Here is an 18200-nt window from a genome sequence, read left to right as displayed (position 1 = left end):
CTTTCACAATATATACAAATACCAAATCATTATGTCATACGCATTACACTTATAAACATGTCAATTGTATCTCAATAAAACTGGAAAAAAAACCCCAGTGTACTAGATAACGCCACGTTACGCTCCAAACACGGCATGCCTCCCACACATCCGCCTGCAGTGGTAAGATGTTTTGTTTGGCTACATGCTCACCAGCGTTGGGCTGTGTCAGACCTGCATGTTCTTCCCTGTGGATGGAGAAACACCGTCTCACTGGGGTCTCCGCGTTCCTTTCCTTGATGTCCTGTGATGAGGTTAAGCAGCTTCTGTGTTCACCCTGCAGCTGTGTTTTCCTCTGTGCTAAGTGTCGCCCACGACCGATGCTCATCTGTCTACTGCGGCGCTTTGCCTCCTTCTTGCAGATTTACTGCTCGGCACGTTCTGCACACGGATCCTTTGTCAGTTATGGGCCTGCACACGCCTTCCCCCAGGTTCTGGCGTGTTCTTTACACTTTCTCTGATACATTTTAATTAACAGTCTCGATTTTAATGTAATATAATTTATCAACTTTTTTCCCCCGTGGTTTTCGTTCTGGATCCTTTACAGTTTCACAGCCGTGAAGCTGTTGGTTTATGTTTTCACCTAAAAGTGTTATGGTTTCGTCTTTCTCACTTCAGTTTTCAATCGACTTGAAACGGATTTATGTGTGTCGTTTCCTTTTTGTTTCATATGGAAATATGCAAAGTGCTATCAACACAGTTCTTCCTGGTCAAATATGCACTGACATATTTCGTGTTTTCTCTGTTCCACAACTTGATGAAAATTTATTCTGCCAATTTTTGATGCATATTTTTTCTGGTCCTTTTAGGTTATCTGAGATATCTATTGTGCTGACCGACATCTGCAAGCTTCCCCTTCCGTCTCTGGGTTTTCAGGACACCAGCCCAGGGTTCTCTGTGGCTCTGAGTGAATGATCAACAGCTGGATCACGACAGAATCCTGTGACACACCTCTGCATTATTGTTCTTCCAGGCTGAATTCTATCCACAAATCAAAACTCAGAGGTGCACGTTTCAAAGCACCTGCAGATTCACTAATCGGTATCATGAATTTATTTTTTTCCTAGGTTATCTGTTGCAAAGATTAAATCCATTCTTCCCCCCCGAAATCTAACTTGCCTGACTACATCACTCCACTAACCTGCAGGAAATTCAGATGCCTTTGAATATTCTAGAGCCAGGGAGGGGAGCTGAAAGAACGTGCCATGCCTTGTGGAATTACGCATGCTGCCACCAATACATTTTTCCATTTGTAAATGTCATGGAGGGGTGTGTGTGTGTGTGTGTGTGTGTGTGTGCATCTCTGTAATATTCTATTTATGCAGAAACAGATTGGTATTTGGTTAAGATTTTAGGCTCTGGAGAAAAACTACCTGGAATCAAATTCTGACTCCTCTACTATGTCTTTGTGACCTTGGGCAGGTAACCTATCCTCTACGCACCTTTGTTTCTCTAGCTGAATATGGACACCAGAATTGTTCCCATCCGTAGGGCTGTGGTTGGGCCTGGAGAATCCCCGACATGGCATGAGGATGCTCCCTCGCCCTCTCAGCTTCCCAACATGGGCTGTCTGTGTCCACGGCCCCCAGGTGCTCCCCTTGCCCAGAAGAGAATGTCGGCCTGTTCCCGTCTGATGCTGTGTGGCTGGCGGAGTCTCTAATCTGTGTAGTGGTGGAGCATGCTAGTGGAGTTTAACTTCTGCCTAGTTAGGGCTGAAACTATTCTGTACCATCAAACCCTTGCAGCATATATATGCACGGAATGTAGGTCACCGCGTGTACAGTAGGTAGCAACTGACTGCTTTCAGGTAAGGGCACATGGTACGCTGGTCCCTGTTTCACGTTCCTCTTCAATGGCATTTTGGTGGCTGGACTCTTAGTTCTGCAGGTAATGTTTTCGTTTTTAACTGTTCAACTTGGGTTAGGATGAATAGCCACTTACGTAAGTCTGAGTTCACACGTGTGCTTCTTAAGTTAACATACTGAATGTATGTGCATTGCCAGGTTATGGCCATTTGTAAGAGCCACACTAATCTAAGGATTTCCCGTCGATCATTTCCTTCCTTAGTTTGTGAACTAGAAACAGGGCTCTCTTAAGGGGGGTGTGTCTTTGGACAAAGCTCCTTCTTTGCTTCCTCTGCCCCTCTTACCTTGCAAAACTCCAAGGACACCATTCGCTTTCTGTTCTGTGTCTCATGTGTCCTTGAAGCCCCCTTTGTGACAGAACATTTTTATAGATGAGATGGGTTTAAATGTCCACCTCTTTAAGATGAACTTTTTAATGGAGAGGGACAAAGCCACTTCTTTTGGTTTGGAAATTACAGGTATTTTGATGAACACACACACACACGCACACACACACCCCATTTGTGAATACATCCTTTACATTGCAGCCCCCCTAAATTACTTTCTAAATGAAAAAGGTATCTGGAGAGGAAATCCTTGAGCTGACTGCCTTGATTCAGGCTTTCCTCCAGATTGCTCCCAGGAAAGAGACAATGAGGATGCATGTGATGCTGGTATCTTGTATGTATAGACTTTTCTTCATTGTCCTCAGCGACAGGCTGTCGGCCCGCAAGCATAAAGGGTGGTCTTGTGACTTGTGAGTCTTCAGGGTTCACGGGAGCTCCTCCTCCCCTCCCCCAGAAGGGACAGTGGGAAGGAACCCAGTCTATAATATGAGAATGGAAAGACGGGGTCCCCCCAGCCCCGTGTGACAAGGGTGTCACTGTGTGCTGACTCTGCCCTGCTCTTTTCAGGGGTCCTGAAGCCACACACAGTAAGAATCCCATGGAGGTCCTGTCCTCCATGCTTGTGAGACCAACAATGGCTGAATGTGGAAAACTTACACATTTTTTCAACTGTATTATTTACACTACTTTATCTTTTCCTGATTTTTTTTTTCTGCCCTCCTAGGGCAGAGGAGGACCTCACGAGCCGAGTTCTATAAAGCTTTGGACTGAGATTTCTCACTCAGCTGATTCATCTTTCCTACTCTCACAGCCTGTGTTTGCGCTTGAAGAAGAAACTAGAGGGAAGGAAGGTCATGGGAGGTCACTCCAGAAGAGCTTGAGTCTTTGAGGACGAGACTCTTCATGCTAACATGGTTAAGCAGAGAGTTTCCTAGTGAACATTTGCAACATCCACTGAAGAGACAGCTTTACCCCAAAAGGGGATCAAAACTCACTGACCCAGGGCTTTCCTCGGGGAGCGCCATGCCTTACCCGTGTCTGATGCTGACACTGGTGGAAAGACCCCAAGCCTTGTCATACCTGAGAACACCAGATACACAGCTCACAGCAAAAACAAAACAAACAAATAACCTCCACAGGACCTTGTAGGAAAGACAGTGAGAGTTTTCGCTATGAAGATTTAAGGTAAAGTTTTGGACTCGGCCTAGAGTGCTCATAGAGCATCTCTAAGGAAAGCCTTTTATTTGGATATGAAATAACCGGAGGTCAGGGAATTCAAGGGGCACAACGGCCATGACCAAGTACTGAAATGCGAGGCCAAGCACCCTCCCGGGGGCGCAGGGGAAGGGCTCCTTGCCTGACTTCCAGTTGGTGAGTTCTTTCTACCTTCTGGCAGGTGCTCTTCTGGCAAACACCTTCCTGCGGCGCTCCTGGGCTCCATTTAAAGGGGCAGCATTTGTAAACACGCCTGATGTGGGGGCTGAGTGTTGTCTTAGGTTGCTCCCCAAGAAGCAGACAAGGTTGGCCTGTCGGGCGGGGGGCTCGGGAGCCCCTGAAAGGAGATGCGGGGCAGACCCAGCAGAGGGTGAAGGTGGACACGGGAGCGGGGGGCCTCAGCCAATCTCCCGAGGTCCCAGGGGTGGCCTGCAATTGTCCCCAGCCAAGTGAGGGGGCTGGCACCGTGAGGCTCTGCTGGACCCCTGGCTGCAGGCTGTCTCCAGGGAAGATGCACCCTTGAGCAGGCAGCCTCCTTCTGCTCTCCGGGAGGCAGCCAGACCGAGGGCTGCAGTTGGGGGCTCTGGCACCCGGCTGGTGCTCTGCAGCCTCCAGAGAGTCGCAGTTCGGTTCTTGGGATTTGGGGGGGTCAGGGAAATGCCTTTGTTTGGGCTGCTACAGAATGTAAAGAACCAAGCTGAGTGGCCCTGTGTTTTGTGTGGCATTTCAGCTGTCCTGACAGCAAAGGGATGAAACTAGGAAATTCCTTCTTAAGGAAGGACCAGATAGACTGAGTAGGGAGGCCAGGCTGTAGCGGGGCTGGACAAACGACCCAAAATAGGAGCCTCGGGAAGCAAGACATGCCTGTGTGTCTCCTACCTCCTCTTAGCGGCCGGTTCTTGTTGGTTAGAGGTGTAGTTCTGCACGTTGCCACCGGGCGGCAGCGTTGTGTCACCTTTAGGGGCCGGGGCTCGGCTTCGCAGGCTGGAGATCAGACCCTGCGTGCACCACCCTTCACAGAACACCCCTAACCCTCTACTTCCTCGTCTATAAGACGGGGACGATTCTATTGCTCACTTGGCACGGTTGTAGCCATCTTTATTGAAGGCGTACTTGTAAGCACCTGCGCGAGTGGCTCAGAAACAGCGGGTCACCCCGGCCGGGAGCTGCTGTACAAACCTTGTGCACCTGGAACGCGGCACAGTCCTCAGCAGACTTTGTTAACAAGGACACTGTGTTTTCTTTGACTAAAAGAGGAGGGAAGGGAGACAGAGTGGGTCGGATGACGGACTAAAGCCCAGCTCGAGAATGGATATAGCCTCAAGAAGAGCTACTTCGAGCCATCCATACGAAGGGAAAAGTGGACAGTACCGTGTCGCGGAGGTCGGGGCTTGGTGGAAGAACACCATTTGCCTTCTCGGGGCCGTGTCCCTTGGAATTTAATTGGGAAAACCAGGCCGAAGCTGTAGGTCATGCCCAGACCCAGGCCCAAGTGACTCAGGAGGCTCCCGGAGCCTGCACGCCTCCACCCATGAAGGAAGGTCCTGGCCACCTGGTCAGGAGATGGACGATCCAGGCATCAGAGACACAACTTGAGTCTCCCATACACAGACGCAACGCCGCCCAGCCAAGGCCATCAGCCCCCGACGGTCGGTCAAAGTGACCCGGGGCTGTTCCGTCCCCTCCCCCTTCCTGCCCGCCTGATGTCCCCATGTCCCGCTCTCCCGCCTCATCGCAGGCTGCCCTCCTGCTTTGCACCATTTGTATTTTCCCTCAGCTGCCCTGGGAAATGAGAAATAGGGGAAATTTCTGATGATGCAGAAAACCTGAGGGATCAAAGATTCGTTTGGCACTGCCAGAAATCTCCCCGACGGTGCAACTTGTCACGGTTAAATTCAAAACTGAGCTCTCCGGAAGGAAGAAGCCTGGGGTTGCCTTTCATAACACACATGGTGTGACAGATGATCATCATTAAAAATCCATTAACACGATTGATACAAATGTTGGGATTTAAATACCCAAATCGCCGTTCTGGTCCCCCCCCCCACCCCGTTCTTACTTACGTCAGGGCCCCTCACGCAGCTCGGCGCGAGTTTGGTGCCTTCCGGGGGCGGAAGAGGGGCTTCCCGGTGGGGGCGTTTAAAGGGTAACTTAGTGTCAGGTTTGGTGATCATCTTGATTTTTCATCACAGCGTCGCCTGGCTGCCGTCATCCCTCCCCCCCCCCCCCCCCAGTCTCAGCGACGTCGGCCAGCTGTGGGGGCCCAGGGGAGGGAGGCTGTGGGGCTGGAGGCTTGCTCCCTTCGAGAATGGAGGCTCCACCCGCAGGGTCAGGAGGCGGAGGTACGGAGAGGCTCGGTCATCGCTGATTCAGGGTACACTGAGGTTGGGATTTTCATCCCATGTCTGGAGGGAAATGGGCAGCGTGAACATGTGCATGCACACCCTGAGTTTTGGCCGGCAGGGTGGTGGGAGTCTTGGTCATTTGGGTGAATTCTTTTCTGTACGCAGGTCATGAGGCATGAATATTTAACAAATTTGCATTGCTGTGCTGATTTTTTGCTTTTGTTTTTCAACATGATAGATTTAGTTTCTTCCCCTGCAGAGTTTACATTTTGGTGGGTAAGGTGGACAAGACTTGGGGCCTCATAAATCAATATGATGGCGGTGATAATGCAGATATTCATGAGTGGAGAGTGCTTGTGGAGCGCCTTCTCTCTCTCCATTACTTTGCTCAGTGCTTTAAATGCATCGACTCCTGTAATACCGTGTGGATTCGGCGCTCTCAGACGTGGACGGGTTAAGAGACGGGCCCAAGGTCACACAGTGGGAGGGGCAGGGCTTTGAACCCCCACAGCGTGTGCCAGAGCCCGTGTGCTAAAGAAGTACAGGATTGTCCTGGGTGTGATGGAATGAACCTGGACTTAGCATACAACCCGGACTGAGGCCGGCAGGATTTGAAAATACTTTTGGAGAAAGTGAACTATGAAGACGTGAGTGGGAATTCGTTCAATGCGGGAGGGTGAAGGGCCAGGGGTGCTGAGTGGCCTGGAGCTTGGCGCACCGGGGCCAAGGGACGCGGGGAAAGGCCTGACCACAGGGTACTGAGATGAGGCGGCGACCACATACCCCCAGCAATGGGCCGGTGCTCGTGAGGAAGAGGCACCGAGAACATATGCAAACGTGTGTGTGGTCCAGGACATTCGGAGGATATGAACAATTCTCTAGTGACTCTTTCCTGGAAGGATTTTCTAGGTCTGAACCTCATCCTCTTGAAACTCTGTCCGGCCTTCCGGGACTCCCCCAGCCCCTGCTCCTTTTGCTGTCTGCTCTGGCGTTTCTCTGGAAGTCCCCCTGGCCGACTCTTCTTCTTCAGCCCCACAGCAAACTGTCCCAGGTCCAGTGGCTCCCAGGCCCACCCTCCCCTCACTCGGCGAGCGCAGTCCTGGTGAGCTCACCCAGCTCTGCACCATCGAGGACCATCTGTATTCTGACACTGCCCACGTCATTACCTGGAGTCCCGACCTTTCATCTCAGCTCCAGGCTGGTGGATACAATGAAGCATCTCCAATTACACACTTGACAGGGCCCTTAAACCTGAGGCTTCCAGCACTGAAGTCGCTCGCTCCCCCCATCCCCAGGGACTCCTGCACACCCCCCTTTCTCTGCAATGATCCCATCATTCACCGGCTTTCCTGAGCCAGAAACCTGAAAGTGATTCTTTACTCCTTATCTCTTTGAATGTGTTTATAGCAGACACGTTGTCATGTTTGGGGGTGGCCAAGATCTTTTAAATAATTCACATATAGAAGATCACCTCTGCATTCAGAGGTCAAACTGGCCATTCTTCTGGCAGACCAGGATCACACTCACGGGGCACAGGCTTGCCAGTTCGTTCCTTCCCAGTGAGGCTGGACCTGCAAGTTATTGCCATGACAACCATGCTTGTTGATGCACCTGGCTTCAGATGCGCTTGGCTTTTAGGGGACAGCAGTGATTACAAGGTCAAATCCCTGCTCTGGACGTGGCGTTAGGACTACAAGTTTCAGGTTTCAGGGCAGGCAGTTCTGGACACAGGCATGGAGCTTGTTCATCCAGCTTTGCTGCCTGGTTTGCGGCATCCTTGCGGGTCGGGGGCAGGTGAGATGATGATAGAGGCATAGTGGTAGGTGATGTGGAGAACAAAGGCAGAAGAGAAATTATTAAATTTCCTTACTCCCTATAGCCCATTGACAAGTCCTTGAAACAGGCAGAGTGACCTTCCTCTAGGGACCCAACTGCCTCGATGTTGACGCTTTGCTAAGGGCAGAAAGCAATCCTAGCCCAACCCCCAACACCCCCCCCCCCCCGCAGGATCCTGTAAGTCTACTTTAACATATAAAAATCCTTTTGGAAATTTCCTCTATCTCTACCCCTGAAGATACATGTTGGCAATCAACCCCCAAGCATATGACCCACCGATATACATCTGAAGGGTCTCATGACTGAGTTTCTACTAAACAGTAATAAATGGCCTTTCCCAACAATAGGTAGCCCCCTCAGGATCCTGGGAACCTTGTTTCCAAAATACCTGGGTGGCTTACACTATCCCTAACCCTCTTCCGACTTCAAAGTATATACTGGGCCACTCCTCATGACCCCAATGCAGTTCTTTCTGCCCACGAGTCCTGCCCCATGCTTTAATAAAACCACCTTTTTGTACCATAGATGTCTCAAGAATTCTTTCTTGGCCGTCGGCTTTGAACCCTAACATTCTTTCCTACATCAGTGGGTTTCTCTCAGTTTGGGCTTGACTGTCCTTCAGGCGTCCCCATGATCAGAGAGGTTAATAGTTTCTAATAACGCTGCTTTGTATATGTGCGTTAAATGATCACCCTTTAAAAAATCACATTGTGCAAAAAAATTTTTTTTTAATAAAATAAAAATTTGTCACAGTAGATCCGTGGTTTGCAGTGGAATCTTGCACACTTCGAGACCTTTGCTTCCCCTCTGGTGGAGAGTTGAGCTGAGTGCTAGCTTCGTGAAGGGTCTGGTGGGCATCGGCTCGAAAGCGTGGATTTACTTCCATTTTACTGTCACTTTAAGCGGCGTCTCTGAGCCTGTGTTGTCCCTCATAAGCCTTAGCCTCCCTGGCGGTTTCCCTACGGCTGATTTGTGACATGGTTCTTTATGCCACAGTTCCCCTGGCGGGGTCCCCACACTGCTTTATGGGGTGGTGGCCCAGTTTACGTGGCTTAAGCCCCACACAGTGATGTGGTTTTGGAATATAGGTGAGGTTTGGTGGGGTGAGGTGCTGAGCCAACGGCCAGGAAAGAATTCTTGAGGAGTCTTTGGTACAGAATGGAGGTTTTATAAAAGCACGGGGATAGGACCCGTGGGCAGAAAGAACGGCTGCCCCTGGGGGGTGTGAGGGGTGGCTGATTATATAACTGGGAGTGGGAGGTAAGGCAAAAGGAAGGTTTTCAAGAGAATATCTGTACGCTAAAGAGGACCTACAGGGTATTGGAGGCCTTGCCTGTCAAGTTAAGGTTGTTTTTCCGTCTCCTAAAGTATTAACAGGAAGACAGTTGGGAGTTTGCTTCTGGAAATTAGGTTCTTGATAAGAATGCTTTTTTTCTCGTAAATCGCTAAGACGTTTTGTCAACTGAGGGAGACTCGTGTCTTGCTGGACTGTGATCTCTGTAAGTTGACCGTTTGCTTTTCCTTCCCGTAGCACACCCGGCACTGCCTGAGGAGGGTCACACAGCTCCCGCGGGAGGCGGGGTGGGCTGGTGGGGTGTCAGCTTGTGCTTTGTCCTCAGCCCGCCTTCTGCTCCCTCACCAGTAGCACCTGGGGACCTCTCGATAAACAGTGTCTGTTGGCACGCGGTGCCGGGTCTGGTCCTCCTGACCCCAGGCCCACAGCTGCCCTGGCGTGACTTAGGGCCACACCATTTCTCTGTCACTGGTGAGCCACGTGCCGCTCCAGCCAGGAAATCCTCTCCATCCCCACCCCGCGCACACACCTCCCCGTCCTTCTCCTGTCTCCGTCCTTTGGGGAAGCATTTTTAATGGACATCCACCCACATTCTCTTCTAAGTTTTGGGTCCAGGTTCCCACCTCCCATCCCAGGTAAAACTGCTATTTGCCACAAAATATTGCCGCTGTGTATCTACTCCCGGCGCGTTGTGTACTGACAGCTAACTTGGAAGGGCTGTTCTTTGCAAGGCTTGAGTAGAGGCTTCTGATTTACTAGCATGGGCTCATCTTGTTCTAACAGTGTCCTTCAGGGCGGATTGACAGCATTTTCCCCATTTTATAGTTGAGGATATAGACACTTTTTGGAAGGTTGTGATTTTCCGGATGTGACACATAGATGTAAATGGCAGAACCAGGATTTGGGTCTGTGCCTGTCTGACTATTGAGCTGTCAGGCTTCAGGAGCAGGTTAACAGCCTGAACTCCTCGGGGGCTCAGAAATCCTGGCGTGAGGAAGGGGGGCACTGCTCCTTTAGAGCAGGTGCCACGCGGGAAAGGCCTGGTGGGCCTCCTTTGTTAACGCAGGGCATGTCCCCAACAGAAACCCTTCTAAGAAGGCAGCACTTCCTGAAGCAACTCTAATTGTGTTCTTATGCATCACTAATTTTCTCCCCCTGCCTGCTCATCCCCATCAGCATGAAAACACGCTGTCATTTCTCCAGGGTTGGAAAAGCCAGCTGACATCGGGAGACCCTCCCGCGCCCTACCTCCCTCCTGCTCCAGCACCTTCGCTGGCCCCTTGCAGCCACAGCACTGGCTTTGCTTACAGTCTCCCTCATCTCTCCGTCAAATCTGCCCTTGCTCAGGGCACCAGGGAGACCAAGCGGATAAGGGGGCATTCCTGCGGGCCTCACCTGGTCTGGCCCATCAGAAACATGTGACCCAGTTGATCCCTTTATCTCCTTAAGAACTATCTTAACACCTTTGTGCTGGTTTTCATCTTCCCTCCCCAGCTGCTCTCTCACCATCCCTGGGGCTGGTCGGCCTTCCTCCCTCACGCTCTGAACGCTGGAGTGGCCCGGGGCTGGGCTCTACCTGCTGCTCCCCATGTGCTAATGACTCCCAAGCTGCTCTCTCCAGACCAGCATTCTCTCTGGAACTCTGCCTGCGCACCTGCAATATGGTCCTGAAGCCCTAATAGGCATCTCAAAGTTCACATTTCCAAGCCCAAGTTCCTGAACAACCCCCAACACCCTTCGGACCTGCTCCTCTGACAGCCTTCCAACCATCAGGAGTGACCTGATTCTTCTGGGTGCTCAGTCCGAAAATCTGGGTGTTTTTCTTAACTCCTGTTTGACACTCCATATCCAGCCTATCAGCAAATCCCACTGGGTACAAATCAAATACATATAAAACCCCACCGCTCCTTCTATATCCCCTGCCCCGCTCCTGGACCGGGCACATTTGTCTCTCACCTGCATCCCGACAGCCTCCGAACTGGCCGTGCCGCTCCATCAGTCCTTGCTGCCCTTCAGCACATTCTCCATCAGGCAGCCAGACGGAGGTACTGAAAATGCATATCTTATACTCCACTCCTCTGCTCGGAAACATCTAATTTCACTCAGAGAGCAAGTTGCTTATGGCGCCTTACGTGATCTGGTCTAACTCTTCCTCTGTGCATTCATCTCCAACTGTTCTTCCCTGCCCCTCCTGTCCACACTGATTTAACATCCCTGGAATGCTCCAGAGACACTCTCGTCCCAGCTCCCTGCGCTTTCTGGTCTGTCTTCCGGAGCCCCATTCCCTTTGAAGCTGTGGGCTTACCCTCCTTTCCTGAGTCCTCTGCTTACTTTTTGCTGTTTCACTCCCTGGTCCCCACCTTTAATGAGCGCTGTAGGTTATCAACTGCGCCCCATTTCTGCACCCTCTGCCCGCCCCTCCTTCACTTCTCCCTATGGACTTAGCACCATCCAAGGTATTTTCATATACTTGTTCATGTGTTTATTTTCAGTTTCTCTTCCCAGCAAAGAAGCTCATTTGTAAGCAGAGATTCTCTCTGGTCTCTTTTGCTTATTTATTTATTCATAGTGCCCCCCCCCAAAACAGCATATATTTGGTATTTGTTAAATATTTGTTGAATTAAAAAATGGAGAAATGAGCCTCTCTTCCAAGCTTGCAGAAACAGGCAAATGATTGCATGTGTGTGAGTGTATGTGTGAGTAATAAAAGCCAGACTTAAAGGTTGGAGAGAATATTATTCAGCTCAACCACTGAAACTAAAGACTGATGTTCACTTGCAAATTCCATCCCCTTCGTTATTGTCATTTGCTCCAGGCGCTGAAACCCACTGAATTTCTAAGCCCATCCTGGCCCTTAGCATGAAGAACCCAGCTCGCAAAGGAGCCTAAAATTTGTCTTGCTGCCATAGAACCAGTGAGACAGGTGCAACTGTGGACATTTTCTGCTCCCTCCCTATACCTCCTCTCTCTGAATTGCCAGGGTTTGTACCACAGAGTGCCTGCCTCTGTTTCCATGCTGGACATTTCATCCTCCCAAGAGTGAGATTCTCCGAAGCTTAACTTGTTTGGCAAGTCCTCCACTCCAACTCCCTCCCCCACAGCCTGTATCCTCAGACACCGGCTGCTAAGTAAGATCCTTCCGTGAAAGGTCAGATGGCTTGAAGCCTGGCCCCGATTTCCACCTGACCCTGAATTCTACATCCTGCACAGACTCTTGGTTTAAATCACCATGACTTCCTGACGCATTGGATGGTCTCAGTCACTGATATATCCTGAGCCAAACTCCTTTTCACTCAGGGGAGGTTGGGCTTAGCGGGGGACAAGTATGCTGAACTCTAAATAGAGCGAGGTGGAAAGCTGATGGTTGAGGCAAAGAAAAGAATGGCTAATAATGATCTTGGAGAGTTTAGGACCCCACGGGCCCTCGAGGGTACAGCAGTATTCTTTTGGCATGACCACTCCAAAGTAGTCAATCAGCCCAATCTCACTAGATTACCAGACCCCAGGAAATGGGGTCTCAAGCAAAAGCCTTTTATTAGGTATGAGGGGAAAAGAGTAACTGCTCTTTTCAAAGAAGTAACTTCACAAGTCAATCCTTTCTTTTTTATGTCCGTTAAGTGTTTATGAGGGTCAAAAACTGTCAAAACGTATTCACATATTTATTTTTGAATCATATGTGTTTTCTAGAGATACACTGCATATTTGCAAACATAAGCATCCTTAAACATACGTTCATGTTTATATAAATACATGTATGCAATCTATCATTATTTAAAGTATCAGAAATGATTTTATTGGGTCATATATTTTATAAAAGTACATTTTGACAGTATTACCGAATCATTCTCCAATATACATACAATCTTAATTTATATGCTGATCAGTAGTGTATGAGTCCCGTTTCGTCATATCCTAACCCAAACTTGATATTATAAAACTTTTATATACAGTCTTTAAAACTGAAAGTGTGACAAGTGATGAACTCATTGTTGTCTTACTTTGTACCTCTCTGAATGAGAATAAACATCTTTGTACCCATCAAAAAAAAAAAAAAGAATGGCTAATATCAGAATTTGAAGAGGGCCAGATATGGGGGGGGGGCGGGTTCCTTCCAAATCAAAGCCAATAGCACCAGCTTTTTAATTTTTTTAATACAGGGAACCATCTTGAAGTGGGAGAGTGAGGTGGAAGACTGAATCTTGCGGACAAAGGAGAGTGAGTAAGACGATAGTTTTATTAAGCAAGGATACAGAAAAAAAGTCCTGGGAGTGACAGGGGTCCTGATAGGTTGCCCCCTGAGGGCTTTTAGGGTTGGTCTTTTATTGAGGGCTGGCCAGGGAACTTAAAGCCTTTTAACATCTCTACTGATAGCACCACGGAGTAAGGACTAGTAATAACACCTTTCATGGCTTACTTCCTTTTTTAGGCTCTGGTAATGCTTTGCTGGTCACAAGTCACTGTTAGAACAAGACCCCACCTCTGCCACCTCAGGACAGGGTGGTCTGGTTTGTTCCCTTATCTTTGGTTTCCTTACACCTCTGCATTTTGGGGATTTATGTGAGCCTCATCCCGTAGCCCCTACCTATTTCTCCCTACTTAGCCCTGTCTGTCCCTTACTCAATTTGACACTTTTTTTTGCACAATAAAAAAGGAGTTGGCAATAGAAAAAGCAGAGGGCCTGGATTCAGAAGACTTGCATGTGATGTCTTCGTACTTCCCTTTACTGTCTGTGTGGCCTTGGGTCAGTCATTCCATTTCAGATACCAAATTTAATCTGTAGTAACTGGAAGATTGTAATCAATGAAAGGCACACCATGCTGAGTATTTACAGCCCCTGTTTTCCAAGCGACTCTTGAAAGGTAGGAATTAACATCCCCAGGTCAGAGGTAAGAAGGTTGCTCTCCTCTCCATCTGCCAGGCGCCATGTGATAGCGCTCTGGGGATGGGTAGGTGCCGGCCAGTGATGAGTCACACTCGGGGAGCGGTACTAGGGTGTGCACCCCTGAAGTCACGGGGCTTCCAGAGAGATCCGGATGAGTTTTCCTTCATGTTACCATATGACAAATACTTATAAACAAAAGTTTAAGTAAACAGATCCTCTGGAGCAAAATGCAAATTTTACATTTACAAGATAAAAGAAGATCTTCAGAGAAACAGCCAAGCCTTTATTTTCTTACACAGTGTGTAAAATGTATCAAAACACGATTGTTATTATGTACAAGGCTTATATAAGGTGGAATTCTTACGAGTGGGAAACGTGCTAACCTGACTGTTTATGTATTGTAGAGACTCAGCCAAAGTCAGCTCCCCTTCCTCCTTTCATCCACAGGATAGGGGCACTCGGGTGACTTTATCACTCCAAGCATTCCAGTCGGATTTGTTAATTTGAGAAAATAGTTCTGATAATAGTTTGAGTTTTCACTTACGAACGCTACACGTGGAGGTAGTTTTTCCAGTTGTCGCCAGGCTGCAGGAAAAACATCAGGAAAAACCACTGTCACTGGAGCCTGTCGACTGACCACTGACAGGGGCACCTGGGCCCCCTGCACACGCCCTCGGTTATTCTCAGCTCATGAACATTCTTGTTCTTTGGCTTATGTCTTCCACTCCATAGACTTGGTCTGGCAGCCTCAACTACTAGTGAGGCCAGACATCTTCTTTTTAACGTTTATCAGACATGTGAATAAATGCTTATTCATATCTTTTGCTCACTTTTCAGACAGACCGGTTATCTTTTTCCTTATTAATGGGTGGTTCTTCATATGTTCTGAATTCAAAACTTCTATTAGTTCTACACATTGCAGACATTTTATTCATTTGGGGCTTGTATTTTTACTTTGGTGTGTGTGTTTCTTCCCACAAAAAGATTCAGAACTTTCATGCAGTTACATGTGACCAAATTTTTCTCTCTGGCTTGTCCTTTTGTACCTCACTTGAGAAGCCCTCCCCCACCTCAGTGAGAGACTCTGCTGTGAGTTCCTCGGCAGCACGCTCTTCCTATTTAGGTATTTGATATATGTATTTTTGTATGATGTGAGGTAAGCCTTCCATATCATCTATCCCCACAGATTGCCATTTGTCCCAACACTTAGAGCTGCCTGTTCTTTCCTTGTGATAGGTAATGCCACTTCGTTATAGACCATGTTCATGGACATGTGATCCTGTTCTCACCTTCTCTATTTATTAGTTGATTTTTCTCTGTGCCACTATCAGATTGCTTTAATTCTCATGTATTCATAGTAAGTGTTGATATCTAGTAGGGATGGTCCTTCCTAACGAATCTCTTAAACTTGGAGTATTTTTGTTTTTACTTTTTTATGCAGGTCTTAGGCTCATCCTGAAGAGCACTCCAGAAAGCCCTTTGAGGCTCTGTGTGGAGTTTATAGGTTAATTTGACAAGTGGCCATTTTCACTGTATTGAATCTTTATTGATTAAAAATATCATAGATATTCTTATTTATTTAGATCTTCTTATAAATCTTTCAATAAAGTTTTAAAATTTTCTCTTTAAAGTACTTACGGATCTTTTGTGGGCTGCTCTTAGGTAAGTCGTAGTTTATTTGTTACTGGAAATTGTACTTTTTTATTCAAGATTTTTTTTCTATTGGAGTCTTCCTGAAATAAAAAAAAATGCAATTTTTGTATGTTCGTCTTAGTTTCTAAAAACATTGCTGAGTTGTAATTTTTAATATTTTATATTTTGGATATCCCACATAGATAGTAAAATTATGACAAGGCGATATTGGCAACAGGGCAGAAAAATCAGTGGCACAAAATAAAGACTCCAGAAATGGACCAACTGATACACGGACAACTGATTTTCAGCAAAGGTGCAAAAATGAGTGAGTGGAATCTGTTTTAGAAATACCTGTAGAAGGTGTGCTATTCTCTGAGAATTGCAGAGGCATTGGGTGACCTCTGGAGACTCCCTTTCTTGGACGTGGACTCAGGGCACCATGCGTTCTTCAAGTACCATTTATGCAAGTATGTAGTGTTCTCAACCTTCGCCACAGGCCCGAGGTAGCGTAACGAGATGATAGCACCGAACACCGCAGCCTGGGATGTAAACCCATTTCCCCTCCACATGCCCTGCCCACCCCCTTCTTAGTCCCCAGCCTGCTGTAGTCTGGCCTCTTCTGGCCACAGATCTTTCTCTTCTGACTCAGGGGTTCCTTCTTCTATCTCCTGCCACTGATGACAGTACCAATTTCCCACAAGAGACTGCTTTTTTTTTTTTTTAAGATTTTATTTATTTAGTTAAGATAGTGCAAGAATGAGGGAGCACAAGGAGGGGAGGGACAGAGGGAGAGGGAGAAGCAGACTCCCCGCCGAGCAGGAGCCCGGCATGGGGTTCGATCCCAGGACCCTGGGATCCTGACCTGAGCCAAAGGCAGACGCTTCACTGACTGAACCACCCAGGCGCCCCAAGACTGTCTTTTTATATTATTCGGAAAATCACAAATGTCTCCATCTGAAGTACCTACAGTTGCTTTATGTTCCTGATTTTGTTCCCTAAGAGCAACGGATACATCTGGCTTTACATCTGGATGACGACCAGAGCCAGCAAAGGAGCCTCTCACCCAAGGGCCTCTCCCAGTGAGAGTCTCCAAATGCAGCAATTCTAGGATTCTACATACAACTTCCATAGCAAAATTTATAACAGCTTTTATATAAAATATTTGTGTGTGTGCAACATGAATAGCACGGCTTCCACACATGATCCTCCAGTGAGTGAACAGTAAATGTAGGTAATGATGTAAGCACATGGGGCTAGATGCTGTGGCACCAGAGACACTTGGCAGAAATCTCTGTGTTCTAGATTTTATTTTTCTTGGCCGTTTGAGGTTAGAAGTGCAGCTCTTGAAGTTGGCCCCAAGAGGGCAGTAACTACACGTAATTGCTCCCAGAAGTGAGCGTGCAGGGCTTTTCTGATTCTGAGCGAGGAATCTAGAAGTTTGGGCGGACATAGGTTGACAACATTTAGAAATGTCTTCCAGTTTTTCTCTTAAATCAAGAAGTCATTCTTCTCTCTGTCTGGGATAGCACCCAATTTCCCCTTCTGCAGCCTTTCTCAATTTTGCTGTGATAATAATGATCCTGGGATTTTATAACCCCAACTAGGTAAAAGTGATTCAATTTGGGACCAGGTAGGAAGGAAGAATGACTGGTAGCTCTGTAGCCCATAGAAGAAGTCAGCTAAGTTCCTATTTTGTAACTCTAAAATTCCTTCCTAGGTCATTCTTAGGCCAGCTTTGGATGGGAACATTTATCCCTGCTGCCCTGAACTATTCTGGTAGGAAAGCAGGTTTTGTTCTGTTTCCTGTCGGTTTCACTTTTTCTCTGTGGAGTGTTCTCTCCGCATAGAGATGTGATCACTTTCCTTTGTGGAATGTTCTCTCTGCATGTTCACACTCAGAGTGCTGTGTACTGTTCTGCCCCATGACCTCACCTCATGGAAGGTAGAGGAGACCGGGACAAACCATGAGTGGAGACAAGAGTCAATAATCAATAGATGGGACAGACTGCTACAGGCAGAGAGATGAAGAACAGGAGGATGTAGAGATCACAGGAGATGTGATCAGGGTCTTGAAAGCTCTGTAAGATTAAAGCAGAAGGTTGAAAATGATAATTGAGATAATACATAGAAATGTGCTCCTGATTGTTAAGGAAAGTGAGATCCTTGGTACCACCAAGGCTTCCTTGGTACCACTGTGTGTGAGATACAATGGCTGCCGTGCTGGGGGACACAATGTGGTGTCTCCATCTCTCTGGAGTCTGTGTCTCTCCCATGCTATCTCTCTGGAGTCTGTGTCTCTCTGGAGTCTGTGTCTCTCCCATGCTATCAACACGGAAGGGAGACTTGATCTGCATACCTCCTGAGACACCTGTTTCATGGAACTAACTTACCTGTGGAGGGCTAGTTTCTCTTCTTCGGAGGGCAGAGACTTCTCCATATTCCCCTGATAGAGAACCGGCCACTTTCTACAGTGAGAGGTAGTGACAGAGAACCCACTGCCTCTTAAGACAGCTCATTGTTCTTAAACAGCTCTAATGATTAAATCATTCTTCTTTCTAGTAAACTCAAAGTTTAAAGTCATAGATTATCTTGTTATTTTTAGCCCAGAACTAGTCATTTCTATCAGAAACAACATCCAATAGCTTTTTACCCCTTCTTCTGCCCAAGAGTATCTCAAATAATTGACCATGACTGGAATTTGGCTTTTCATGATAAAATATAACTTGGTCATCGGCCCGGGGCACCAAGCCAGATTATACAGCT

General features: G+C 47.7%; 1 protein-coding gene across 1 annotated transcript in view; it reads right to left on the bottom strand.

Annotated features, from left to right (window-relative positions):
- Positions 1-12687: 12687 nt before the first annotated feature.
- Positions 12688-18200, bottom strand: part of LOC114199139 (interferon-activable protein 203-like) — a 61082-nt gene continuing 55569 nt past the window's right edge. The window contains exons 10-11 of the transcript XR_015766511.1: positions 15441-15535; positions 12688-14387 (exon numbers count right to left, since the gene is read on the bottom strand). The gene's annotated coding sequence lies outside the window, so the exon portion shown is untranslated. The remainder of the gene's footprint in view (positions 14388-15440; positions 15536-18200) is intronic.

The sequence above is a fragment of the Eumetopias jubatus genome, unplaced genomic scaffold (genome assembly GCF_037043125.1).
Source record: "Eumetopias jubatus isolate StellerSeaLion01/CBP00866 unplaced genomic scaffold, mEumJub1_p1.0 scaffold_12, whole genome shotgun sequence".
NCBI lineage: Eukaryota > Metazoa > Chordata > Mammalia > Carnivora > Otariidae > Eumetopias > Eumetopias jubatus.
The sequence above is the reverse complement of the archived record's forward strand: the minus strand, read 5'-3'. Positions and strand labels throughout refer to the sequence as shown.